This window comes from Paramormyrops kingsleyae, chromosome 25, assembly GCF_048594095.1.
Source record: "Paramormyrops kingsleyae isolate MSU_618 chromosome 25, PKINGS_0.4, whole genome shotgun sequence".
NCBI lineage: Eukaryota > Metazoa > Chordata > Actinopteri > Osteoglossiformes > Mormyridae > Paramormyrops > Paramormyrops kingsleyae.
In genome coordinates this window covers 34,876,288-34,904,229 of record NC_132821.1, presented here as the reverse complement: position 1 = coordinate 34,904,229, position 27,942 = coordinate 34,876,288, and the positions used below count along the sequence as shown (strand labels likewise).

The 27,942-nt window shown below is 43.4% G+C and overlaps 1 protein-coding gene across 6 annotated transcripts in view; it reads left to right on the top strand.

Moving 5' to 3' along the window:
- The window catches only part of LOC111859292 (leucine-rich repeat and immunoglobulin-like domain-containing nogo receptor-interacting protein 2), a 241,689-nt gene that overhangs the window by 25,599 nt on the left and 188,148 nt on the right, over positions 1-27,942 (top strand). The window contains exon 2 of one of the 6 annotated variants that reach the window (XM_023841826.2): positions 26,458-26,529. The exons of 4 other annotated variants lie outside the window; for them this stretch is intronic. The gene's annotated coding sequence lies outside the window, so the exon portion shown is untranslated. Of the gene's footprint in view, positions 1-26,457; positions 26,530-27,942 lie in introns of those variants that run through there. One more of the 6 variants, XM_023841823.2, reaches the window with a different exon arrangement.

Below are 27,942 nucleotides of genomic sequence, written 5' to 3'. Positions count from 1 at the left end.
ATGAAAGGATAAATGGATTGATGAATATATGGATGGAATATTGATTCAGCTGAAGTTCTTGGCTGATTGGAAGAATCAATGGGGCCTCAATTCTGTCTGTGAGATGTCCACCTTGCAGCCAACCCCAGTCACTCATAGGGGATTTTCTCCCCTAATGCCGGGCAGCTCCTGGTGCCACAGGGCCTGTCCGACCGGGTCTACATTTCTGGCCCAAAGCACGCCCATCAACGGGCACAAATGAGCCCGTCCTCATTAGACTGGCCACACTCATGGGCTAACAATTAAGGGGAAGGTACCTCTTAATGGGTCTTGCATGTTCCCTGCAAATCTTTCATCAGTCCTTCCCAGTAATTGGGAACAGTGCAAACGGCTGTGTTGTATATTTTATCTATGAATATGCTGACACTGTAGCCGTAGAGGTGACTAGGGAACTCTCAACCCTGTCCGTTTTTGAGCTTTTTTCTATCCCTTTGATTTTAGGCTTATTACATGGTATGTACATGAAGTAGCCACATATGCTGTATGTGTTTGTTTTCAGGACATTCTTGTCTACTCAGATATGGCATAATTTCATGTGTAAATGCTGACAGTCTTGATATAACCCATTGTATGAGGAAAGACTTCTTTCGCGTAGTGAAATTTCTCAATTTTTAATGTCATCTAAAATAAACATTTGCAGGCACTACAAATATAAATTTATAGATTCTGAGATTAGAGTTTCATTAGGGATCTTTCTATGGCTTAGTATTGTGAAGGAATACATAGTTAGTGCCAGGCGGAAATGAATATATATATGCTATGATCAGTAAAGTGAAATTTGGGTATGAATCTCTGAGTCGGCATTTTAGCCTCAAACAGCAATCCAATGCTGTAGCAAGTCATTGTGCTCACATACAGGTGTTCCAACTACATGATGGGTCCGTTTTATTTCCGAGCTCCACATCAAACATACACATACAGACTTTTGTGAATAAATATTCCGAAAATATCAAGTAATTGTCTTTCTAATAAATAGAATGCTGCATTTTGTTGTCATTTCTAGTAGAACTCTGGCTCATTTTTTAATCTTTTCCTATCTCTTTATTTATAGGCTTATAATAAATGAATTAGAAAATAAATATTTTTCCCCCAGAAGAAGGGTAGCATGTTGATCATTGTGGAAGCCAATATGCCCTTTGTTTACCATCTAATGTGAATAATGTTGATGTTTCCTGGATTTTTAGGGGTGTGTTTTGGTGGAAAATGTTTAAAATATATGCCTCATCGCACACAGGATTACTCTGGATTACTTTAGCGTGCAAGGTTGCAACTTGGACGACTGGATCAAGTAAGTTCTCTGGATTCCAATGATACAAATCTATGCGTTATACCTATCCACAAATCTGAGATTACCGTGTTCGCAAATCAATGCATTTTGCGTTTGTTGGGTTCTAAGAGTTCATTTTTGAAGCATTTTTTTTAAATTACAGATACACAGCCTTAGAGCTTTCAGAATACTTTTTACTTAGCAATTAGTTCAATAATGGGATTGAGAGCTCAGCCTTATAGCAGAAGCCTTTGTGTGTTATAGCTGTTAAACTTTGAATCCCGTGACCCAGGGGATCTTAACTTCTTAAATGTCAAGGCCATTTCAGTTCCAGGGCTGTTCCATTTGTTTGGGGGGGAGGGGGGATCTCTACCCACTGAAGGAGGAAAAGATGTCCTGTTTGGATGATTCTTTCTGTAGAAGATCACTGTAGAATTTTCTTCCTTTTGTCCATAATTAATGCTGTTGAAATTGCATTGAATTGGTTTGTTGCTTTTCCATGCTCACACTTTTAGAGCTCCCCCGGTGGTGGTTAAAAGGAACACTTAAAGTGAGAGTAACGTGTTCTTTTCTGATTGAGTTGGGAGAGTCAGTCAGAGATGCCGCACTGGCACTCCTGTGGCACAAGGTCACACTGAGGCCAGGCGTGCTGAGCCAAAAGCTCAGCGCAGACTCGCTGGTTGGACTGCAGGGGGCAGGATGATCAGCTTAGCAGTGAACCACACTGAAGATGCGGTAGTGTGAGAGGAGGCTTTTTGGATGCGTGAGAGGAGAATATGAGTCAGCAAGAGCTGGAGGGTGAGTCAGGCACATGCTCCATGTAGAGTAACTAAGGTCCTGTGTAGGGTGACTCGGGTCAATGTCCTGCGTAGGGTGACTCAGGCACATGCTCCATGTTGAGTAACTAAGGTCCTGTGTAGGGTGACTCAGGTCAATGTCCTGCATAGGGTGACTCGGGTCAATGTCCTGCGTAGGGTGACTCAGGCACATGCTCCATGTAGAGTAACTAAGGTCCTGTGTAGGGTGACTCAGGTCAATGTCCTGCGCAGGGTGACTCAGGCACATGCTCCATGTAGAGTAACTAAGGTCCTGTGTAGGGTGACTCAGGTCAATGTCCTGCGTAGGGTGGCTCGGGTCAATGTCCTGCATAGGGTGACTTAGGTTACTATTTCTTGAAAACAATGGATGTTCTTCTATGAGACCTGTAGAAACTAGCATTTTACTTGCACTTTTGTACATCTGTCAGCCATAGAATGAAGAGTTATGGTGTATCTTTACGGACTTCCATGTGGAAATTCTCTGCACGGTCCATTTCTGGGGATAATAAGCCAGATATTTTCTAAAGACATATCCTGCCAAGGTCATGTTGGTCTGGAACCCAGCCAGCGAAGCAGTACCCAGGTAGCATGTGACATATGGATAGCAAGCAAGTCCCGTACAGAAAGCTAACATCCAGTGACACAGTGCCTTATGCAGTAAGGTAAACGTAGGGCCTCCTGCCTTTGGCTCGTAGGTGAAACTCAATGAACCCAATGGAAACTTGGCGCAAAAATGAGCAGATCATGCAGATTTGCCCCCCTTGCGGTGTGGCTGGTCTAATTGAAACGGCCACCGCTGGAGATGTGAGGAGATAAGCTTCCCGCTGAGCCCCCTGTCACCCCTGTCTGAGATTATGTTTTTAATTTAATAAGCAGGAATATCTGTCTGAGATGTTTCTCCTTCATCCAACAGCTTAATTAGTTGGAAATTTGCTTTTTTTCATTTGTAGACATTTACTGTATTGCTTAGTTCTGTCCGCGGGGATAGGGGGTTGAAAGCGTTTGAGTCTAGGTGCCCAAGGGTCCAGCTGAGGTGCAATGCTCTCTGGGGTCTTCATCTCCTGGTTCCATGTCAAATTTGTGTCACAGTGGTGTGTCATGTCTATTTCCCTCTCCGTACAAATAGCTAAAACGAAACAATTGCAGGCTCCTTCCTGAAGCAACCAATATCAATTCAGGTCAGTTCAATTCATTTTTATATAGTGCCTTTCACTCCAAGTCACCCCAAGGTGTTTTACATGGGTGTATTGTGATACATTCCTTAATCTTTTATACAATCAAAAATCTGTCTGTAATTCTGTTATATTATGGATAGATGAATGGGAATCATTTTGGCAGTAGGGAGCCTGTTGAAGGAGGCAGTAGCCCTATTTTCACTCTCATGCTCATCTAAAAAGCCTGCAATCTCCTTTTCAAAAGCACATTACTGAAGGTGACTTCCTGGTATCAACATAAGCACAACAAGCTGCAGAGGTTAATCCTGTTACATGGTCGTTCAAGGTGATGTCCGCTTGTCTGCCTGAGGAAGCGTGCCCATCTTAATGATCATTTTAAACAGTCAAGGATCGTATGCAAGGAGGTTGATCCATGTTTTGATCTTTGATATTTAAGCATTGATAACTTCTAATTGCATTTCAGATGTTTTGAATATTCTAATGAATATATTTTTTTCTAATACCGAAAATGAGTGAATATTTACAGACGTGGGATGTCAGCAGCAGAAATAACTGGTTTTAAAATTATATTTAAGGTAGTTCAGTGGATTACTTTTGAGTTCTATTTCTTGTTTTAGTGATTCATGTTGTGCTGCATATTAATAGTAGCTAAACGGCCATTAAGGACAATTTTTGACTAATGAACAGCCAGTGGCCTCGGGGTATTCAGATTCAGGGTAGCTCTGAAGGCTGACTTAGCTGGATTCTGAAGCATGTTTTGATAGCAGTAACAGACATTATGCAATTTAAATGTCAACTCTGTGTTCTGTAGCTGGGGCTGCTGTTCAAACTACCACAGACAAAGGAAGTTTTTGAATGAAATGCATAATTCTTTAACACAAAATCTCGTGATGCTAAATCATGCTAGGTGACTAATTAACAGTTGTTATGCTTATTAATTTTGAGGTGAGTAGAGAAATACGGTTAACTTAAAAGACAGAAATATCTGAAATGTTCCATCTTTATGCAACATTCTTTATATGAAAGTCTTCTATGCATTCAAACCATGAAAATATCAAGACTGTTGTTGTTTCTGTTTCATAAACATAGCCATTTCTTTCCACGATCATGTCACATAAATTGCAGTAAGTATAATGGCAGGTATGGATGTGAACTTGCAAAACAGGTTTCTGTTGAAATCTCAGGTGGCCTGCTGTTGTACCCTTGGATGATTCTGGGCAGGCTCCCACTCACACTGCATCAGAACTAGGCGCTATGATATTCACTCTTCATCCTGTTTTTATTCATATATTTTTTAATTTATTATTAACTTTTCTCCTTTATTTTTGGAGATAAAAGTAAGATTCTCCTGCCATGAATTTTATTAACAAACTCAAACTGAGTTGGCAACATAAACACATGAATTTCTGTAGCAGATAGTTTTGTCCAAAGAGACGTATCAGTGGAGATGGGGCTTGGGACAAATGGGGCTTGGGGTCTTGCACAAGGGCCCAGGGATGATAATATTATCGCACAGGCTTAGAACCCACATGCTTCCAGACATGTATGCATCAATAACTGCCTGTGTGTGTGTGTGTAATATATATATATATATACTGTATAATGCATGTAATACATTTCCTTATTTAGCTGATGTGATGCAGTGGATCATACCACTGAGAGAGCAGGGCCAGCTGCTCCTTGAAGCAAATGGGGTTAACAGCTTTGCTAAAGGGCCCAGCAGTGATATCAGTCTGCAAGCCCCAGGATTCGAAACAGTGACTTTCTGATTATGGACACATTGTCCTAATGTGCGAAGACACACACTGGCCCCTGTATATGTCACTGTCACAGACCCAATAACGACATTTCGGTCAGCATACATGCTGATGGTCCCATAGGATTATAACATCGCCTAGTGACAGCGTAGCCGTCATAACGTCACAGCGCATTAATCGTGTGTCTGTGGCGATGCTGGTGTAAACAAACCTACTGTACATCACATACAATTATGTAGAGTACATACTACTTGATAGAATATCTACTCTGAACAACTATGTTACTGGTTTATGTATTTAGTGTAGTTTTATCATCACTTTAGAGTGTTTATATAAAGTTTACTATAGCCCAGGGGTGTAGTGGGCTATACCGCTTATGTGTGTGCTATACAAGTACTCTGTGACGTTTGCATAATGACAAAATCCCTTAATGACCCATTTCTCAGAACAACCCCATCGTTAAGTGACGCATGACTGTAAATGGTTACACTGAGTTATAAAGTAGTTAGAATGAAAAGGTGTGAATGAGATTCGTTACTCTCAAGTGTGGACTTTCCCTCGGTCTGCCTGCAGTTGCCCTGTTACCCCACATCCAGATGCTTCCTGAATGAGACACAGCTCTCCGCTGCTCCCGAGTGCCGAGATACCCGCAACATCTGCATGTGCAACATCTGCATGTGCAACATCTGCACGTCACCATGCGATGCCTGTTTATTGGTCTCTACCACTAACCCACAACTCCGTAAACACCTATTATCATTGATGCGCTGTGCAACATTCTGAGAAGGAATCGCTGTACTGGAAGCCAATAATTAAAACTTTTATCCAAATCCTGAAAAGTAATAGAAAGTATTAATACAGCCGTGATTAGACAGCCCTGGGAAGTACGACTCTTTCTCCTCTGTGGATTCTGCCTTAATCAACGCTGTTAAGTAAACAGAATTCGCTTTAATGTAGCTTGATCTGCTGTGATCTGTGCTGATCCTTCAAAGCTCGTCTGATTCATCCGTTTGTTCTGAGTACAACGGCACTCGCAGGCCCAATCTGACCCACTAAAGCCCACCGTAGCCAACATGCTGGAAATAACTCTGTCCCAAAAACCCATTTGTGAAAAATTGTTTTGATAACATATAAAATGGTTCTGCGGTATGAGCACTACAGAAGGCGTCGGCTTGGAAAGTTGCACGGATATTTTTGTTCATGGATTTATAACAAAGTCAAGCACTGGATCTTGCAGGACCCTGAAATGCATTGTGCAAGACCCCCCTCTATATATAGAATGGACATCATGCCTGTGAGAAATGGATATTGTTCTGATTAAAATGCACAACCACACCTGTAATTCTGGCCTGGTAGTGCAGGGTAGCATAGTTAAGGACATGCACTAGTAACCTGAGGGCCTTACTTAACCTAAAATATTCACTTGCATAAACTAGGTCAGTGAAACTGAAAAGCACACATACAACATTAGGTTAGCAGCTCAGTTTGCACGTCACCTACTGTTTTGGTGTTTAAATGCAATTTTCATTGACTTTTAATGGGTCCTTAACTCTCATTAGCTTCAGGGACCGTCTGACCCTGCTTTATCTCACAAAATGTACATTCCTTTGGATAAAAGTCTCTGCTAAATAAAATGTAACTGTTCTTAGGCTACAATAAAAATAACAGCAGTAGTAAAACTCTCACCTGTGAATTAACCAGCCGACGTTACTGCTGCAAGCTTCGCTTCTCCGACGTTCTCGTAACAGCTGTGCGAGAATTGCTGAAAGATGAACTCCATATAGACCATATGGCGGACAAGTCGCACCTGTTCTGAGGATGGGAGACACCATCGGTCAGAGGTAGAGAGGAGAGCCGTGCACGGAATTCTCCACCAGGCACGATTAGACGACAAGCTGTCTGCTTAGCGCTTGCGGAGAGAGACGGCAGAGAGACGATGAACATAGAAGCTGATCACACATGATTCAGACATGGTTTGGCCAGTTCTGAGGCCTAAGCTGACCCTCACAGCCTCCTGATTGGCCAGTTCTGAGGCCTATGCTGGCCCTCACAGCCTCCTGATTGGTCAGTTCTGAGGCCTATGCTGACGCTCACAGCCTCCTGATTGGCCAGTTCTGAGGTCTATGCTGACCCTCACAGCCTCCTGACTCTCCCCCCCGGGATGGTGTGTCCCCCCCCCCCCCACCGCCTGTGCTGGTGAGGTGTTTATCCAGCACTCTCCAGGGCCAGCTACGCTCCTCAGCCTTCCACAGAAAACATGAAGTGCTCAGTCTGTAGTGCACAGTCACAAAAGCCTGCAGACTATTGACCACTTACAGAAATTCAGTTAAGCATCAAAAATCTACCAGGAAAAAACAAAAAAGAACAGTGGGTGTTTTAATGTATATGTGAGCTCATAAATCTAAAGGCCAGCTACTGAAATGTCCAGCTCTCAAAGTAAAAATCTCTGCCCTACATCCATCCATCCATCTTCAGTTCCACACACATCCAGCAGAGGGCCACAGTGAACCTGGAGCCTATCCCAGGAAGCACAGGGCCAGTGGGTGGGGGACCGGGGGGGCATCTTAAGAGGATAAAAGATAAAAGAAGACTGGTCACTGACTTCTTACTACTATGTCCACAGAATATATTGTTTCTTAAAATTCACAATAATGATGGCTTTGATTCTAGTATTCATGCACTTCTGGGAACTGCTAAAATTCTGTTAGTGTCACATGCATTCATTTGGGAAAATGGAGGGTGGTGGGTGAGGGGGTACTCGGGGCCAATGTCACAGGACAGCAGTCCATCAGCGGGTGCGTATTGCCACAGTATAGGGAAGGAGCAAAGCGGGATATATTTGCACATTACAATGGGCCTAATATCTCCTGTTTCGGCCTGGGCTGAAAGCCCCACTTATCCATCTGATTATGGGGTCCTGCCTTCTGCAGACAAACGGCAGAACCACTGGGAGTCAAGCCTTCAGTTACACAGCCTGTAATTTATGGAAAAGTCAGCCTGGTAAGGGATGCCCCTCTGCTCTCACTATTGAAATGCCACCCAAGGAAGACAGCCTACTTTATTACTCAGCTTTACTCTGGCCTGTTTTCATTTGGTTTACTCCAGTCCTTTAGTCTGGCTTATTCTGGCCATTTTCATTTTGGTTATATCTTGTCTGTTTTAGTCTGATTTACATAGGCCTGATTCATTATGGTTGCCTTGCCTGTTTTGTTCTGGTTTACTTTAGCCTGTTTAAGTCTGACTTACTCTTGTCTGTTTTCTGTTTCAACCTGGTTTACATTAGTCTGCTTAAGTCTGGCTTACTGTTGCCTGTTTTGTTCAGGTTTGTGCTGGCCTGTTTGTCTGGTTTACTTTAGCCTGCTTACGTCTGGCTTAATCTTGCCTGTTTCGTTCAGGTTTTTGCTGACCTGTTTCTGTCTGGTTTACTAATACAGATTTCAGATCTATGGCCATTTGTTTATTCTCTCTGCTTTGTTCAGCTTCCAGCATTTTTTCTTCCTGCTGTCTTTGTTATATAACATTACATCCTTTATTAATTTATTTGTGTGTTGTAAGTGCTTGTGTTAAATGACTTTAAATCATAGATTTACTTATGAAGCTTATGCGACAGCCTATCTATTTATCTACTGTATGTAGTTTAACTGCTTTTGTTGAATGCCTTTACAGCATGCCTTTATTGATACAGCTTACCTGCTTTTAAGTCACATAAGTAAGTCACATAACATCCTTTATTTATTTGTGTGGTTTTGCTGCTTTTTTAAATGGCATCACATACACTATTTTCTTGTGTGCAACTTCTGCTTTTGTATAATGACGTCACATCCTCCCTTTATTTATCTGCGTGGTTTAGCTACGTATTTCAGTCATGCTGTGAACTGATTGAGGAGCGGAACTGGTACCGACGTTTGCGCGCTTCCTTTATGTATCTCTGAACTTCAACGTGAAACCTTCCACAGACCTTTAGGCACAAGCTAATGAAAAGCGAAGCATGAGCATGTGCAATCAGCATATGGCTTTAAATGGGCATGCGTGGCGCTGGACGTGAAGAGATGAGGCAATGCGTAGCCGTGTCGACAGTGAACAGCACTTCACGGAAAAGCCTTTTTGCCATTTGTTTATCCACCAGCTTGCAGGATTGCAGCACTCTGGTGCAACTCCACTTTGCAGCAAAAGAAAAAGATGCTATCTGCACGTTAATTGAAGTGGGTGTTAGATTCATTGGCTGGAACCCCAAGACGCCTTACGACAGATTGTGTGTGTGTGTGTTTTTTTTTTTCTATTTTTACGTGATTTATTTGTTTTTTTTGCCAAAGTCAATGGAGCAGAACATTGGCATCACAATTCCTGTGTAATCCTGTGCAGCAGAGGTTACTGTGCCTTTGTCTGTTTGTTATGTATGTGGGAATAGCAACAAATGTCGCTGTTATGAAATTCCATTCGACTTGTACTCTGGCTATTTGTTGCATTCTATAGATGTCATGATGAATCACTACCCAAGTAACTTTCTGGGTGATTTGTTTTGTTAGGGTATCCGTACCTAATGGTTACCCTATTGTTTGGTGGTTAACCCTTCTCATTGTGTGAATAAGCTTATACTCCACTGATGTTGCTTCCCATGACGCTCAGCACATATAGTACTTCTGGTGGTGTTTTCTCATGCCTTAACTGCACATGCATACTCTGTGTATACTGTAAGCTGCACATGCATACTCTGTGTAAGCTGCACATGCATACTCTGTGTATACTGTAAGCTGCACATGCATACTCTGTGTATACTGTAAGCTGCACATGCATACTCTGTGTAAGCTGCACATGTATACTCTGTGTATACTGTAAGCTGCACATGCATACTCTGTGTATACTGTAAGCTGCACATGCATACTCTGTGTAAGCTGCACATGCATACTCTGTGTATACTGTAAGCTGCACATGCATACTCTGTGTATACTGTAAGCTGCTTTGTCACAGAAAGGATCTTCTAAGCCAAGGAAACCTCAGCGTAATGTAAGCGGTTCCACTGAGGTGACAACCACCTTTCCCATCCCTCTGTACCAGTGTTTCTCAGTCGGTCCTTGGGGACCCACAGACAGTCCACATTTTTGCTCCCTCCAAGCTCCCTGCCAGATAGTCCACATTTTAGCTGCTGGAGCTGGGAGGGAGCAAAAACGTGGACTGTCTGTGGTTCCCCGAGGACTGGATTGGGAAACACTGATCTATATGCTCTCGGATGTGACCGTGACTGTAGGATTTTTCATACATGGCCTGGAGGAGCATTGCGTAGCAGGATCCCAAAGATTGCTGGTGATGATTCTGGGTCTCCTTACCTGGAAGATTAATGGTAGAGGGAGCAGGTTTGGCTCTTTGGGCTTCAGGGGAAACTGTAGTTGTCTTTTGTTCAGCCAGTGCGACGGATTGTTATTGTTCTTTGTCCAGTTATTTTGATTTCTCCATTTTTTTTTGGTTTCTTCAAATGCCATAAAAAGTAACGATAATAAAAATAAAATAACCTGCAAGCCTCCAACAACGTCTCGGCACGCGGTTTGACACGCGGCTGTGGGAATGAGTTAAGCTACGTCTGCAGTGGCATGCCTTGCCGCTAACGAGCTCCACGATAACGACACGCGCCACGTCAGTGCAGGACACGTCGTTCCCACCAATATTTCATGCCGTGCTCTCACCTGTCATTCATGAACCATGAGGGCATATAGCGGGGGACTGTCATGCGTGCCTGACACCCCGGCCGGGCTTGTCGTCACGCCTCCCCCCCGCCCCCAATGTTTCTGATGTCCGTAAATAATTGGAGACGTGTGCGGGGGAGAGGGGGTACACAGGCAGAGAGATGGTACAAGGAGATGGCAGGACGCTGTCATTGAGATGTGCTGGTCTGGGGGATGCAGCCAGGAGGACCTGCTGCTCAGCTGATGCATGAGTTAGGCAGATACAATGCAGATATAATGCATATACAATGCAGTTTGGCAGCAAGGACTGCGATGGACTGGTATAGAAGAGCGACGGCAGAGATATGCTATACCACATGCTCTACCACTCTGGTAAAGAGTTGAAGGATCAAGGATTTTTCTTGTATGTATATGTGTGTGTATAACTGCCATATATATATATATATATATGCATGGAGGCTGTTGCTAGTAGGTTTTGTATATATATATATTTGTGTATATATATATATATATATATATATATATATATATATATATATATATTTGTGTATATATATATATATATATATATATATATATATATATATGGCAGTTATACACACACATACATACAAGAAAAATATATATATGCATGGAGGCTGTTGCTAGTAGGTTTTGTATATATATATATTTGTGTATATATATATATATATATATATATATATGTATATATATATGTATATATATATATATAATATGTGTGTGTGTGTGTGTGTGTGTGTATATGTATGTATGGAGGCTGTTGCTAGTAGGTTTTGTGTGTGTGTGTATGTATGTGTGTGTGTGTATATATATATATATATGTATGTATGTGTGTGTGTATATATATATATATGTATATATATGTGTATATATATATATGTATATATATGTGTGTATATATATATATATGTATATATATATATGTATGTATATATATATGTGTATATATATATATGTATATATACACACACAGTATATGTACAGTATATGTGTATATATATGTGTGTCTGTAATTTTATACACAAGTGTTTTAAATCTAGATGAGAATTCATATTGATATTATCGATATTATAGAATATTATGAATATGTAAGCACTGTAGCATGTTACACTGTTGATATAAGTAGCCAAATATTCATATGGGGTATATATGATATGTGAAAATATTGCACTGTATTGCATGCAGTGTTGCAGTGACCCTGGAACCTATCCCAGGAAGCATACTGATCCAAGCAGGAGACAGCCTGCATGGGATGGCAGCTTATCACACATACAGCCCTTACAGTATCAGGCTACTGTTCTAACCACTGTCCCACTGTAACAACCAAAAAAAAAAAAGATTTTCCCCAACAAAAGTGCAATGAACTAAATTGGTCTGCTAAGTCTGTGATGGGTGCCTGGTTTTTTTAACAGTCGTTAACGCTGAACCTGAAATTGCTTTGCAAGTGCCGCCTTTGCTAATTAATGGTGTACCAGTATTTTCCTTTTCGTTTGGGTTTAAAAGCCAAGGACCCTCATTTGTTGGGGAAACTGTCAGCATTTCGAGAAAGGCTTAGAGGCAAGCAGTTTGATTGTGTATGGGAAGCGAGGGATGCGGCATGAATCCAGTCCTCTGCACTTCTTCTGTCTTCAGATAATGCCTTTGTTTGAAGTTTCCGATTTGCAGCGCTTGCGATCCTGCCTTGGTTCCTGCCCCCATCAAACTCCACGGCTTGTTCACACGCAAAGAATTGGTGTCTGTTCGAAACCCGGTGCATTAACAAGAGCCCAAACGCATCCGTTTAGATGGACACATTTCTTGGGCCTGAGTTGGATATTTACACTTTGCAGAGGGATTAAAAAACAATTTAAACAAGCAATACAAAACTGAATGTCATTCTCTAGGGTGGTGTGTAAACGGGGCCCGGTTTATTGGTTCAGTGCCCCAGGAAACAGCAAACTTGCCCCTGTCTACTAGTTTTGTAGTGCTTGGTAAATTTCTTATTTCTGAGGGCATGGTTTTATGGTGGTAAATGGCACTACCATGAGGACACTTCTGCCATTAGCTCCTCACAGAGGTTAAAAAATGCCCTGACAACACCATCTAGTATTGATTATTTGCCCGAACAGGTGCATGCACCTTCCGGGTTTCCAGTTTGGCCCGCTTTCTTAATTGAGCTAATTCGTGTGCCAATCTGGACCCAGCGTTGCTTTCCATGGCTTCAGATAGCTGGCAGCTGGAAGGACTCATCGATGGAAACTTGCAGGCGTGCGGCTTATTGTCACAAGTCAGCGTGTGGAACATGAAGTCCAGCGGACCGTGTGCATTGAAGGGTCTGTGCCCGCGGTCACAGGACAGCTGCCCCCAGAACAAATCCCTTTATTTTTCTGCTCCATTGGCTTTGGAAAAAAAACAAAGGTAGGAGTCATGGTGTCAGGCAAAGGTCAAAAGACCCCCAAAGATGTTTTTACCTTCTCTCAGCTATTGTCAGGGACTGCTCTCCTAGCTGATGGATCACAAAAGCCAGAGTTTAACAAATCATTAATTTTTAGAGTTAGTCTTAATAAAAGACACAGTGGTCATCTGTGAAAGATGAAGTTGGAATAATTTAATTATGATAGTATTTTCGTTCTTCCTTGATGTCAATGTAAAGTCAACAGGGTTAATACAGTATCACGGTGACTTTAACGATCTGTGCGTTTTTCCCGAATCGCTTTCCTTAAGCCCCTGTATCTCAAGTTGTGGCTGCGGTATAATTAACTAGAAACATGAATCGATAGCATTCTCATTTCTCCTCAGAGTATTGACAAACCTGCCCTGGAGACACGTATCTAATGACCCATTCGTTTCCCTGCCTTGTTAACACAAAAATAATTGGTCCGTTCACAGTTAATCTAATCTCATTTTGTCCAATCAGGCTTCATCTCATCTCATTTGCCGAATGTTAACTACAACAAAACACCTCATCTGTCATACGCTGTGGATCTGGGCGAGTGTGAAACAGCATTTATTCCTTATTATTATGTATTATTGCGATGGTAAAGAATCACATCAAATCATGTAAAAAAATCGAGTAAACGGCCAGCGTGGGAAAGTCGAGCTCAGGATAGAGCCACATGATATGAGGGGTTTCCCCTGGGAGGAAGGGGGGTGGGTGACCTACACAGCCGAAATGAAGAAGAGAAAACAAAGCCACTTTGGCAGTGGCCAGAAAAAGGAACAAAAACACTTTCACCTGATTTCACCCCCCAGCACAGCACAGGCCAGTAGCACTGCTGCTGCTAACCTCCAGGGCTGGGGGGGCGAATGCAGCCCCCGGTCTCGGTGTTCAGTTTAGGGCTGCAACAATGAATCAATAACATCATTCAATCAGAAATAAAAATAGCTAGCAATGAACTAGTCGCATTTTTGTGGTTTTCTGTATACGTCGCGAATAATGACGTCACTGCCTGGCAGTTTTAATGTTGGAGTGTTAAGTACAATTGTGAGAGAGCTAAATATGTTGAGACGGTGGGTGCATCTGCGAATGGGCGATACAAGACCGAATCGTGTGAATAGTGTGGCGTGACTTTAATATTACATTGGTAAAGAAGTCTAACCTGTAGACTGGCCTCACTCAATGTTATGATGCGTGTCGGGCGAGCGGGGAATCAGAGGAGCATGGCTGTAAACCCATAATACCAGTTTGTCACTTTAAATAGAGATTCTGCAAACTGTAAAGTACAACTATGACTTAAATATCTCTTGATTTTTTATTTTTTTTTTAAATAATGCATTTGCACTTTCTTTAAACCAGGCTGATTGTATGATAACATGATTAATAGATTATCAAAGCAATCATTTTCTGCAGCCCTAGTTCATTCTGCATATTCTCCCTACATTGTGCTAGTCTGAAAACATGCATCCAGGCTAATTAGTATCATTTTTACCTACTGAGTGTGTGTGTGTGTGTGTGGATCAGGTTTATATTACATTGGAGACCAAATGTTCCCCACAATGTAATAAACATATGGGTAAGGTTAGGGCTGGGTAGAGTTAGGGTTAGGGTTAGGTCGTCATGTTTTCGCCATAGAAATGAATGGGGACTCCCCACAAGGATATAATTAAAAACCTTTGTGTGTGTGTGGATCGCGTTTGTGACATTGTGGGGACCAAATGTCCCTGCAGTGCAGTATGAACCTGAAATGTTTTACCTTGTGGGGACATTTTTCAAGTCTCCCCAAGGGACTCCCTACAATTGAAGTTTCTAAAAATCTGTGACTGCAATCGAAAAATTAAAATAGCCAAAAGTCTTATATTTAGTTTGGTTACATATGGTAAAGATTAGGGTTGAGTAGGGTTGGGATTATTTAGGATTAGGGTTATGGCATCAGAAATGTACAGAGAGTCCCCACAATGACAGGAATATATTAGCTGCATGTATGTGGCTTTCCATCTAAGGTGCCCCCCCCCTTATTCCATCTATTTGCTGTAATATTCTCCCTCTCACCATGAACTGCATTAAGCTCATTTGAATAACACACCACAGTTTCCTGGCAAAAGTTAACTGTACAGTAATCTGTAAAGTGCAATAATGAGCATTAAAGCTCAATTAATCTCACTCCAACTGATAAATAAAAAAAACATGTGGCCTAATCAGGCTCATAGTAGAATACATCAAAACATGCAACACACAAATGTCAGTTTATTAGCATGTAAAATGAGCTAGAATGAGCTAATGATACTACAAAGGTTGGAAAGTGAGGAGCGGGAGTTCTGGACAATAGAAGCGGCCCCCAATTATTTTAGTTTCTGTGTGAATTGACTTTCGTTATGATGGGGGGGGGAATAGTCTTGCTTATAATTATGTTTAAGCTCTGGTGGTTTTGCAGATGAGACTGAAAATTATTACTGGGTGTGGCTGGCTGGACTTGACGTATGTGGATGTGACCAATCGCTCTTCCTCTTTGCAGTGCTGTACATGCACTGTTAAAGATTATTCCCTTAACATATTAAATTATTTTTCAGGTTTGGTTATGTACCTGCAATTTCGGCACCCACTCTTTGGCCTCGGTGGGACTGTTGCTTTGAATGGTCATATATCACAGCTGTGATTGTCAGACCTCCTTTATATACTGCTAATTGGCATTCCAGCCAGTATGACTCACCTTTGTAGCTGCATAATTGTGATTTTGCTATTTCAAAGGTAATGTCCTTTTCATGCAGCGTTTCCATTATCTTAGTTAATATCACCCCAGCTGTGCCCAGCAGAGTCCGTGCTGATCACAGGCTTTCCGCGCCTGCTTCTCTCCGTGAAAAGGAAGGCAGAAACTTCTATTTACTATTTTGTTAAACATAATAAATATTTGGTCAGTTCATTTTCTGAACCTGTTCTTCAAAAGAAGCCATTATATAAATGTTGTACTATTTCGGCAAATCACAGATGCTGCTTAAAACGCGTTGGGTTTGCATTTACATTAATTCAATTTTTGTTTGGCTTAATTTAGGTTTTTGCCTACAGCTTGATTGGTTTATTAGCCTCTAGCTGACTCCTATGATTGGTTTATTAGCCTCTGCCTGACTTCTGTGATTGGTTGCGGGGTAAAAGCCAGCATTCGTAGATTAGATTATGATACGGAGGGAGACTTGGACAAAGACTAATGGCTCATCTTAATGGGTGATGAAAGGTTTCTCTCTGTTTGTACTTACCTCTCTGAATCAGAGCATACACTCATGATGAACAATCACAGTTTTCTAGTTAATGTTTCTATGATATGTTGCTCACTGTTCCCCCTCCCCACAGAAAGACTTACTGCTTTTTAGATCAACGATACACTTCTGCCTGCCAGATTATTTGAACTGAATCTGCTTCTTGGGCTCCGGTTGGTAAGGCCAGTTTATTTTTGAAGTGATTTGACATGAAGTACCTTCCTCAAGGGGACAGGTGGTCTGAAAAACTGATATGTGAAAACAAGCAGAAAATGAACAAAATGCCTAAATTTACATGAATCGTCACACCGTTTATTAGCACGATGGAGCTGGAAAGAAATGTTGATAGAGGATTCTGCTGTTGTACCCTTTGACGAGGTACGTAACTTAGATTGTCCTGGGAAATTTTACAACATTGTAACCTATGTAAGTCACATGAAAGCAAAGTGCAACATTGTAACCTAAGTAAGTCACATAAAAGCAAAGTTAGTAGCATAAATAAATCAGTATTTAATCACTAGCGTGGCAGCAAGTTTGTGTGTATTAGGTTTTTTTGTGAAGATCGTTAGCCTTTAAAGCCCTCAGCTGCCAGACCAATGTATTATTAAATGTTAATGATGGTGTAGGTTTATTTATTTTCATTTCTGAGCAAAGGGAGCAGCAGTGCTTGTGAAACGCCTGATATTTCATCGTGGCTTTGCTTTAACAGCTGAAGGGCCCGCAGATGGGTAGCTGGTAAAACCAAACTCCTGCTTTTAATATGATGCTCATTAAATAATTTCGGTGCTATTATGGTGTGGTTTTCATTCTGGATTTCAGCATGTAGAAATGCTCAGGTCTTCCAGGGAGTCCTGCACCATCTTAATTTGAACTTTAAATTTGCTGGTGTAACACATTCCATGGTTGTTATTGGACAGCAAGCATAGGAGACCCTGGCCATCAGTTTCAAACTGTTTATATTATTTAATTCTAACTTGCTTCCTGAATATATTTTATTATTTATTTATTTGTTTGTTTGTTTATTGTTACTGCTTTTGGAGCTGGGCTTGCAGTGAAGGTGGTGTCATCCCTCAGGTGAAGTCGAAGGTTTGTTTGACTTCTTTTGCTAGAGATACGGGCTTCATCACAGCAGACTGACTTGACATGGGTCAGTCCACAGCTGTTACATGTCATGGCTTGGCGCTGAAAAATTCCACACGCTACCATCACAGCACTAAGATTTCCATGTCTGTTGATGGATTTTCAATGATGGGATTGAGATTCCTTCTGAATAAGAATTAATTAGATACATCAGAACAGAATAGGGAGCGTTCCCCAGAACTCCTGAACTGAGCCATGCTGTAATAAACACACATCTTACTTCCTTTCAAAAGGAAGAATACGATTCTCTACTCATTCACAGATGTTCTTGTTCAATAGCATTCCTGTGTTTTCGTTCATTCTCACAGTTTGTGTCGACTTAAGCAGTCGCACCAGAAGTATATCTATATGGTGGCGAGCCACAGTGGCTCAGTTAGCACTGTCACTTGTGGCTTTCATTGTCGCTTTGCTCTTTGTGTGTAGGGCTCTGTCTCTGAATCGTGCATAGTGTGTGACCATGAGCCCTGTGATGACGTGGCTTGCTAGTATTGGCTTGTCGGATTGGATTGTTTGTAAGTCAATGGATGGATAGTAAATATGGTTGAAGGACTTAATGGCAGAAGTGTCTTTAGCTAGACCTGGCCCTGGGTCTTCTGGCACCCTCGACGGGATTCTGCTGAGTGCTCGCTCCCCCACCCAGAGCAGCAGAACACAAATTTTCTCAATTCATTTATATTAAAAACATCTCAGTAGCACAGGGTTTCTGGCTGAGTGTGTTTCACAAGAAAAAAGTGAAATGCTAAAGCCAGTGTAAATAAGCGTAATGTCACGGAACGCGCCCCCTATCCAAATGGTGCCCTACGTGGTCGCCAATATGGTGGGCTGGCTCTGTCCTTACCTCACAGTCCCGGGGTCTTTGTCGGACCCCACCTCTGTGTACAGTGTTTACAAATCTTATTTTTAGTATTTTTTTCCTGCGTGTTTTGGTTTTTTTCTGCAATCATCTTGTCTGCCATGCTTCCTGTCAGGGCTCTGATCATGCCAGTTCTGTCTGGGCATTTGGTAACTGAATATGAATTGATCAGTCTCTTTGATATGCTGTTAAATCTCCATTGACAGACTTCTGGCTCAGACTTCTGTATATAATTTATGGAGAATCCTTTTTCTCTGTGCTCTGGGAGAGGCCATAGTTTGGTTGTGACCCAGCGGTTACAGGCAGTTTCAGAGAACACCCCGAGTCTGCACTCGATATGTAAATACACAGGATAACATGGCAGAGGCTCAGTTCGCCAGTGTGAAAATGATTTACGTCGGAGCTCTTTGTGAACTGGGACTTCTGCGATGCCGCCAGTGTGGGCTGTATGCTGGAGATAATCGACAACCTGCCATGAATGAATTAATTTTTGCACAATGTTCTGATGCTTCATTGATGGAGTGTGAAGCCCCATGGTGCAGAATAGTGCATAATGAAGGAAGCTTTAGAGTAAATAGAGATGCACTGTATGTAAAACAAAGGCTCGAGTTCTGACGATGTCTGAAGCGCACCTCCAACAGGTGAAACATTATCGCTATTGTCCGATTCCATCGTTATCATGCTGGCAACACTTTGTGTTGACTTGCCGATTTGGGCTTCCCCAGGTGCAATCAGACACGCCTTACTTCAACTCTTTGAACTGGTCGCCAAGGTGAATCTGGTGTAGACGCTATAATAAATTCCAGAAATGCAGTGTTTCCCAAGAGTTTCCAGGAGCTGGGAGGGAGCAAAAACATGGACTGTATGTGGGTCTCTGAGGACTGGATTGGAAAACACCGCACTAAGGAATATGTGTGCTTTATTTAAGAAAAAGAAATACCTCTTAGTATGCTATTATATTTATTTAGCGGATGCTTTTGTACAAAGCGACATAGAAGTGAGACAAGCAGCACATCACAAACATAAGTGCTGTAGAGAAGTCTGACCGACAAGTGCATCAAGGCTGAGCTTCCAGTGACTGCCCAGGTACAAGTGGATCTAGGCTGAGCTTCCAGTGAATGCCCAGGTACAAGTGCAGCTATCCTGAGCTTCCAGTGAATGTGCAGGTAGAAGTGTAAGCAGTATTGGAGCAGGAACTACACAACATTGTCCAAACAAAGCAGGAATCTATTAATGCTATTCAGTGACCAGAAGTACAGCATAAGAACATTCACGGAACACAGCGAGGCAGCATAAGAACATTCACGTAACACAGCGAGGCAGCATAAAAACATTCACGGAACACAGAGGCGTAGCATAAGCACATTCATGGAACACAGAGAGGCAGCACAAGATCATTCCAGAACACAGAGAGGCAGCATAACATTTGCGGAACACAGAGAGGCAGCATAAGAACATTCACAGAACACAGGCATAGCATAAGAACATTCCAGAACACAGAGAGGCAGTATGCTATTAGAGGAATATTAAACTCTACTGCTGGTGTTCTAAAGAAAGATGGGCTTCAGTGTAGAATTTGGGAGCCGTGAAATATGAATGACAAGAGAATGGAGATATCGACGGAGACAGATGGACATCTTTAACATATCGTTAATCATTGGGATCTCATACCAGTACCTTAAATAATTAAAAAAAAGCACAGGATGACTGAGTGGGCTCTTCTGCTCAGCCAATCACTGTGCGGGAAGCGGGGTGAGGTCATTAACCACATTGATTAAATGTCCTCTCTGTTGTATCTGTCTTTTGCACTGATTGATACTTCATATTGTTTTTAGCCTTTATTCTGATCTTTCTTATACGCGAAATTGGGTCCAGACGTATAACAGGGCAGAAAATCACCCAAAGAAATATCTTAGTGTCTTGTTCTCTGCATTCAGTGGGGACAGCTTTCAGTGGGCACAGCATTCAGTGGGGACAGCATTCAGTGGGGACAGCATTCAGTGGGGACAGCATTCAGTGGGGACAGCATTCAGTGGGCACAGCATTCAGTGGGGACAGCTTTCAGTGGGGACAGCTTTCAGTGGGGACAGCATTCAGTGGGGACAGCTTCCAGTGGGGACAGCTTTCAGTGGGGACAGCTGAAAATTCTGTCTAGAAACCTCGAGCTTCTGATGTTAAACCGGCTGGGTGTTGGCTGGCGTTCCCCAGTCCATATAGCAAGTGAACAAGGCCTAGGAGTCAACTTCCATTATAATAGATGAGATCAATGTTCTCATCCATACTGTGGGTCGGCAGCCCAAGTTAGGACACTAGTCATTCTTCAGTCTATGCAGTGGGGAGGGAAATGTAGTGCAGTCTGCTGCCTGTCCAGCCCGTAATGCCATTTTTCTCCTTTTCTCTTAACTGCTGGGATGTGATTGGTCCGTCAAGCCAATCCTGCCCCATAGTATCATGCAGTTACTTTCAGTAAGACTCTAACTTTATGTATTTAAGCAATCTGAACAGCGTAATAGATATTTCATCTAGTTCCTCACATGGCATTGCAGTAAGCTATCACATTCCAGATAACTGGAATGAACTGGAGTTTTCAATACTTGAATTATTTGTTGTATTTCATGAAATAGCTGCAGGTATATTAGATGAATGTAGGATGAATTTGACTTATAAAATGCATGAAACACCCTATCTTTATTACTATTATTAATTAATTAATGATGATAATGCATGAAGTTCACAATGAATCTCGCAGCTACTGGGGGAGGTTTGGAACGTGCCTGAAATTGATGATGGATGCTTTTGCACATCTATATAGAGTTTGAAAGATAAACTGTTTTCAGACTGGAATTTAATTCCATTTGTTGAAAATTTGCAGTACATACTACCAGAATATATATCTCAAGAAAACTGCTACTTGCATCAACAAATATGAGAGCATTCATACTAATGTTATGAAATGAGAATGTCATGCCTTGCAGTCACTACTATAATCAGCTTAACTGCATTACTTTTTGAGAGGTCATGTTAAAGTTTTTAAACTTATTGAACATCCTGTGAAAGACAAGAAAACTACTTTAGGTGATCTGGGGGAATCTGAGAGGCTGAGCCAAAATGACACCAACACATAACTCAGACTCTAAATTACTGCTGAAGGTGAGTATTAGGTGCAGGTACCGAAATCCATGTGCTTGTATTTCTTCAGTTATAGTAAATATTATCAATACTCTTATCCTTAAACCCTCAGTGTGAGCGTTCAGGTCTTGAATAGAATATAAAGTTGTACAAATAAGCATGGTTACATCATTTTGTAGTTTCCGAGGCAGACAGACAGACAGACTGACAGACAGACTGTCAGACAGACTGACTGACAGAAAGACCGGTAGGCAGACAGACTGACAGGCAGGCAGATAGACAGACAGGCAGACTGACAGGCAGACTGACAGGCAGACTGACAGGCAGACAGACAGGCAGACTGACTGACAGAAAGACCGGTAGGCAGACAGACTGACAGGCAGGCAGACAGACTGACAGACAGAAAGACCGGTTGGCAGACAGACAGACTGACAGGCAGGCAGACAGACAGACAGACAGACAGACAGACTGACAGACAGAAAGACCGGTTGGCAAACTGACTGACAGACAGACAGACTGACAGGCAGACAGATAGACCTCGGAGCAGTTCTTCATCTCTGGGGCTTCCAGTTGCTGTTTTTCATTTGTGAACAAAATGGCTCATCTGGTTTGCCTACCTATTTGTACCCCAAGGGTGCCGGTAAATCTCATTCCATCCCCTAGTTCCCGGGTCTCATAGATCTGTTTACGGTCTCAAAGAGGGAGCTTGTTTTTGCAGAGGCATTTAGTTTGCAGGTCAGTTAAGGCGGGGAGGGACATCAGCAATCTTGGTGGTGATGATGACAGTTACGACGGGCTGCTTAAATGCAGCCATTCTCATGGCTTTATTGGATTACATGCGTGTTATCAGACACAAAATCAGATCTGTGGATATGAGGCAAACATTCCCTGCGGGATGGAGGAGACACTGCTGCAGATCGTCCTGAAAACAGCGGGAGGCTCAGCAAAAGTTTAAGCGTGCAGCGGCAGTTTCAGAGTGACTAAGTGACAGGGTGACAATGTCGCCACTTTGCTTTTTGCCCAGTTTGGCAAGAAACCATGACTGGCTTCACACTCTCCGATGCTGGAGCTCAGAGTCAGAGGGTTGCTGCTTTTCGTGGAGTCATGCTTCGTGCATGAGCCTCATACAATAGGGGATGGTGACATGCTTTAAGGATCCAGGGAGTATGAAAGAAACATCAGTTTTGGGATTCAAACAAGTTTAAAGCATGTGATGGCTTTTGTTAAACCATCTGCTGGCTTTTCCCAGTACCATTCTCATGTCCTGCGACTGTATAATTTAAGCAGCCGACTCACGATCTATAAACTTGATGGTGTAAGTGAATTTAGTGGAGGGGGGGAGGAAGGGTGGAGGGGGGAGGAAGGGAGAAGGTATCAGCAGCGAAAGTCTGAAATCATTTATGCACATTTTTATCCTGCGGCAGCAGAGTGTTCTGTGAGCAGAGGCTCACATCCGGGCGAGAAAGTGCCTTAAAAAGCCTTAAAAAAGCCCCTTATCTCCCCTGGACTGGGTGTAGGGCTGAATTTGCATGGCTCTATGCTACTTTGGTTTGTTCTGAGCACAGGTTCCTTGACTTTTCTGAAGTCTGTTTCTGGATGCTTTAACATGTCTATTTCTTGATTTATGAATATCTTTGAAATTAAACCAGGAAGACGTCCAGTTTGTGTGTGTGGGTGTGGGCGGGGGTGGGGGCTGCAGGGGGGAGTGTATATACAGTATTACATTGTGGGAACCAAATTTCCACACAATGTGATAAAAAAAAAACTCTTACTTTGACCTTGTGGGGACATTTTGCTAGTTCCAGAAGGGGAAAGAAAAATTATTAAAAATCTGTGACGGCTATCAAAAAATTAAAATAGCCAAAAGTCTTGTATTATGTTTGGTTGCTTATGGTTAAGGGTAGGGCTGGGTGGGGGTTAAGGGATTGTGTTATGCCCACCGAAATAGACTCCCCTCAAAGATATAGATACCTAATTTGTGAATGTGTTTATGTGTGTGTGTGTGGAATAGGTTTATATTACATTGTGTGGGACCAAATGTCCCCCACAATGTGATAAAAACCTGTTATATTAACGTTGTGGGGACAATTTTTCAGGTACCCACAAAGATCTGTAAATGCAATCAAAAAGCTAAAAATGCCAAAAGTCCATCCATCCATTTATCCATTTTCCGGCACTTATCTGGGGTCGGGTTGCGGGGGCAGCAGTCTCAGCAGGTATGCCCAGGCCTCCCTCTCCCCAGCCACCTCCTCCAGCTCCTTCGGGGAATACCAAGGCGTTCCCAGGCCTCCCTCTCCTCAGCCACCTCCTCCAGCTCCTTCGGGGAATACCAAGGCGTTCCCAGGCCTCCCTCTCCTCAGCCACCTCCAGCTCCTCCAGGGGAATCCAGGGGAAAATCTCAAAGTGGGGCTGGAACCTTCTACCAGGCGGTATCAGAGCTCCGCACTGCAGGTGTCTTATTTCTCAAACGCGTCACACTGACCGGGCGCCCAGAACATGAGCCTCAAGCCTCGGCCAAATGCAGTGGCTCCTTCTGATGTCAGCCGCACATCTCATTAGTGAATAATTTATTAATGCATCTTTTAACAGTCCATCACATTGTCTCTCTCACTCTCGCTTTTTTTAAATTGTTCAGCCCCTCTGAACCTACCGCGTTCTCAGCCGAAATCCGTGTGCAGTGTCATTTATGGTGCTGTTTCAAATCTTAATTACATTCCCATCCCATATCTGACTGCATATTTGAATGTTTTAAAGGTGGAATTTAACTCTTCATAATGATGTAAATTCTTGGAATGATTTGTGACGTGTGACAAGCTTAAATGTTGCTTTTCTGAAGGAAACGTGTCTGTGATGCATTGGCAGTCATAGAGGGAGTGGCATAGCCACGGGACAAAAAAGAAAAAGTGGGAACCACGAGCTGATTGGTCAAAGCGGGGTCAGGTGACCAGCAGACCAAAAATGGTAAGGTAGACAAACCAGAAAAGACAGAACCAATCCAGGCTGCTAAGGAACCCAATCAAAGCCTAGAATGCCAAGCCTGTGTGGGAAACCATAACCAAGACCTGAACACTGGAGAGTGATAAAATAGGTGAAAAAATTGTGGGATTAAATGCAAATGATGAATGATTAATGAGTGAATCCATCTGGAGGTAATCGTGACTGTTCTAACCACTTAACCTGGTCAGGTTTGGGGGGGGGGTTTGGAGCCTATGCCAGGCTGCACTGGGTACAAGGCTTGGTACAGAAGGCTTTTTGAACGAGGCAGAGTTTCTTTTATGAGGGAAGTGGGCAGTACAGTATGTGGGCAGGAAAGGTGTTTTATATCCCTGAATCGACACTGGCTCGCCGGGCTGGGATCCACAGACAAACGGGGAGTGTTTGCAGAGAGATGGGGACAGAGTGACACAGTGGCCCATGACCTTCTAAAGTGACCCTGAACATCAGCACAGAACCCGGAGCGATAGCAGCCTTCAGCCAGCACCAGCCGTACTTACGTACTCCTTCATAATCGCTTCTGCATCCTTGACTCGGTTGCTAAGCGCTGCCTTTTGTCACCTGGACCATTACTTTGCCGACCCATTCAGACATCTGGATGCTTTACAGATGACATATAGATGAAGCGCTTTTTCCCCTCAAGGGCCCAGAACATTATGGCGCCCTCCGGAGGGCCCAGTCACCTTGTCGCCTTTCGAATATCTATGTATCTGGGACGGGCTGCGGTTTCTGCAGTCGCAGACGACACGGGTGACCTTGGACACGTGCCGGAGCGTGTGCTGCGAGATTGCAGTACTAATTGCGAGTAAAGCCGGTTTTGTAACAAAATCTAAATGAGACCCCCCCCCCCGGGTGAGACTGAAAACGCAAATCTGACGTGGCGTGGAAACTGTATATGGATCTTGGATCGGATTCACCAGGAAAACTCAGCTTTTTCCCCAGTATTTTGTGCATGGGCGGGGGTTGGATGTTGCACACTGTGCAGAAGTCATGTGACCAGCACCTTCGTTCACTTCACCTGAGCCTGATTACCAATTATCTCACATTTTGGCTCAGTGTTTCCAGCTCCAGAGGCATTTCTGTCGAGCTGGTTCCTCTCCCATCTGCCGATCCCTGTGGTGCTTGGTTATGTGCGGCTTCCTGCCTGTAGCAACTGCTGCAGATAATAGTCAAGTTTGCCATCATTAGAACAACTGCCTTTTTTCCTTCAAAAGACTCCTACAGAAATAAATATGCATGTGAGTTGCGTTGCTCCCTGGTAAAGGATTCGTCTGTGTAGACGTAGATAATGTGGTTGCAGATATTGTGTCGTAGCTCTGTGTGCTGCCCCATGTCCTTAGTAAAGCTCACACCCTGAGCTGTCATTGTCCGTTAATATCCATCTATCTCCCAGCTGCTTCTCCAGTGCAGAGCTGTGCTCTCCTGCAGTCTGTCCCAGCAGTGTGGAGAACAGGGTGGGGCTGCAGCCTTGGATGGGAAGCCAGCCCATCGCAGAAGACACACACACACACACACACACACACACACAGAGGAGCAGAGGCAGAATCCAAACCCCAAATCTGGAGGTGTGAAGCAACAGAGCTGCCCGCTGAGCCTCCATGCTGCCTGTGGCTTAAAATAATGAGCTGTAATAAGTTTGATTCCCAACTGAGGTGGCCAGAGGCCCAGGATGGAGCTATCAGAGAAACATCCATCCATCTTCTATCCGCTTTTCCTGGTTAGGGACGCGGGGGCCTGGAAGCTGTCCCAGGCAGCACCGGGCCCAGGGCCCAGGGCCGGGTACACCCTTGATGGGATGCCAGTTCAGAGAAACAGTAAATCATGCAAAAGCCACACATGGAGAGAGGCTCGCGGTCCTTATGATCATGTTACACAAATGGCTTGGACTGTGGACACAGATCCGTGTTTTACTCTTCCAGGTCCGACTCGTGACTCCCTTCTCAGCTTCCTGGCGGGATGCGACAGTGTCATTGCCGTGGCGTTCCGGCTCGGTGAGTCGCCTGTCGTTTCCGTGGCCGAGCGCGGATTAGCACCGGCTTACGCTCGCTTGACACGAGTGCCGTGCACGCTTTTTACATCTTTTTTTGGCTCTGTCTTTTTCCGCCGGCCGGGGTGTCTGCCTCCCATACTGTCGTCTGTGTGTGAGTGCAGCCCGGGGGCTGGCAAACGTCCGGCAGACGCATCCCGATACCATCAGGGCGCTGAGCGGCCAGCGATTATGCTGCTACATCGCGCTGTATAGATAGCATAAACTGTTTGAACTCTTAATTTGATATTTAATCCCCGGTATAAAGGAGAAGCTGCCTTTCTTTAATGCCAATCAGGCGCTTTTGTGTCAGCGGGAACGCGAGCGCTGCTCCTGACGTCAGAGACGAGGGGACCCTGGAGCAGGGGAGGAACGTCCAGGATGGGCTACCACCCCCCCCACCCCCCGCCCCGTTCTCTGCGTCCTTTCATACGCATGTATTTATACTCCGGTGAGAAACAGCAGGTCACCGGTGCTGAATCGACGCAGGCAGCTTCGAAGAAGTGCCGGCCACTCGCAGCTCCAGAGCCCAGCACCACCTCTCTACCCCATATCTCCTCGACGAGGTTACCGGGCACGATGGACCACATACGCTGGGCACAATCACTGAGATAGCGCTGCACTGTTTTCCTGGTGGTGCGGTGATGTCCCATGTGGGCAGTGAAGTCATGTGACCTGCCCATTGGTCCACTTCAGCTGGCACTGATCATTATGACCATCTTCTCAAGAATTATGTTGATCTTTTCGGCCTCAGAAGGACTTCCTGTGAACTCCATTCTGATGGCACGTGATTGCACTGACCTTCCTATCCTATTCCTAGTCCTGGTAATAATACAATATAATACAACATTTCAAAAACTGCCGCCTTATTCAAAAATTATACAATGCATTATGAAATACATACCATTCTGTTTATTTCCCTGTAAAAGATTAATTTGCTTATCTCTATAGGCATATTTGTAGCTTACAGTGGATTTTTATAATTGGTTTTCCTTGGGGTGCTCATGGCAATGTGTAAAATCACTTACATGGGCATGTGGATTCTGGAATCTGCACCTTCCATGTCCGTTTGTTGCTTTTGGAATGCACTAAGCTGCTCCGGAGCTGGTAGGGCGTGTGGATTCCGTAATTCACCTTTTTCATGTCCATATGTGTGTTAGGAACGTAGTAAGCTGCTCCGGAACTGGTAGGGCGTGTGGATTCCGGAATTCACCTTTTCCATGCCCGTATGTGCGTTAGGAATGCAGTAAGCTGCTCCGGAACTGGTAGGGCATGTGGATTCATGAATTCGCCCATTCTGTGTCAGTATGTGTGTTAGGAATGCAGCTTACGCAACTTGGCAAACTGAAAAAAAGGCAAACTGACGTCATGTTAGAGT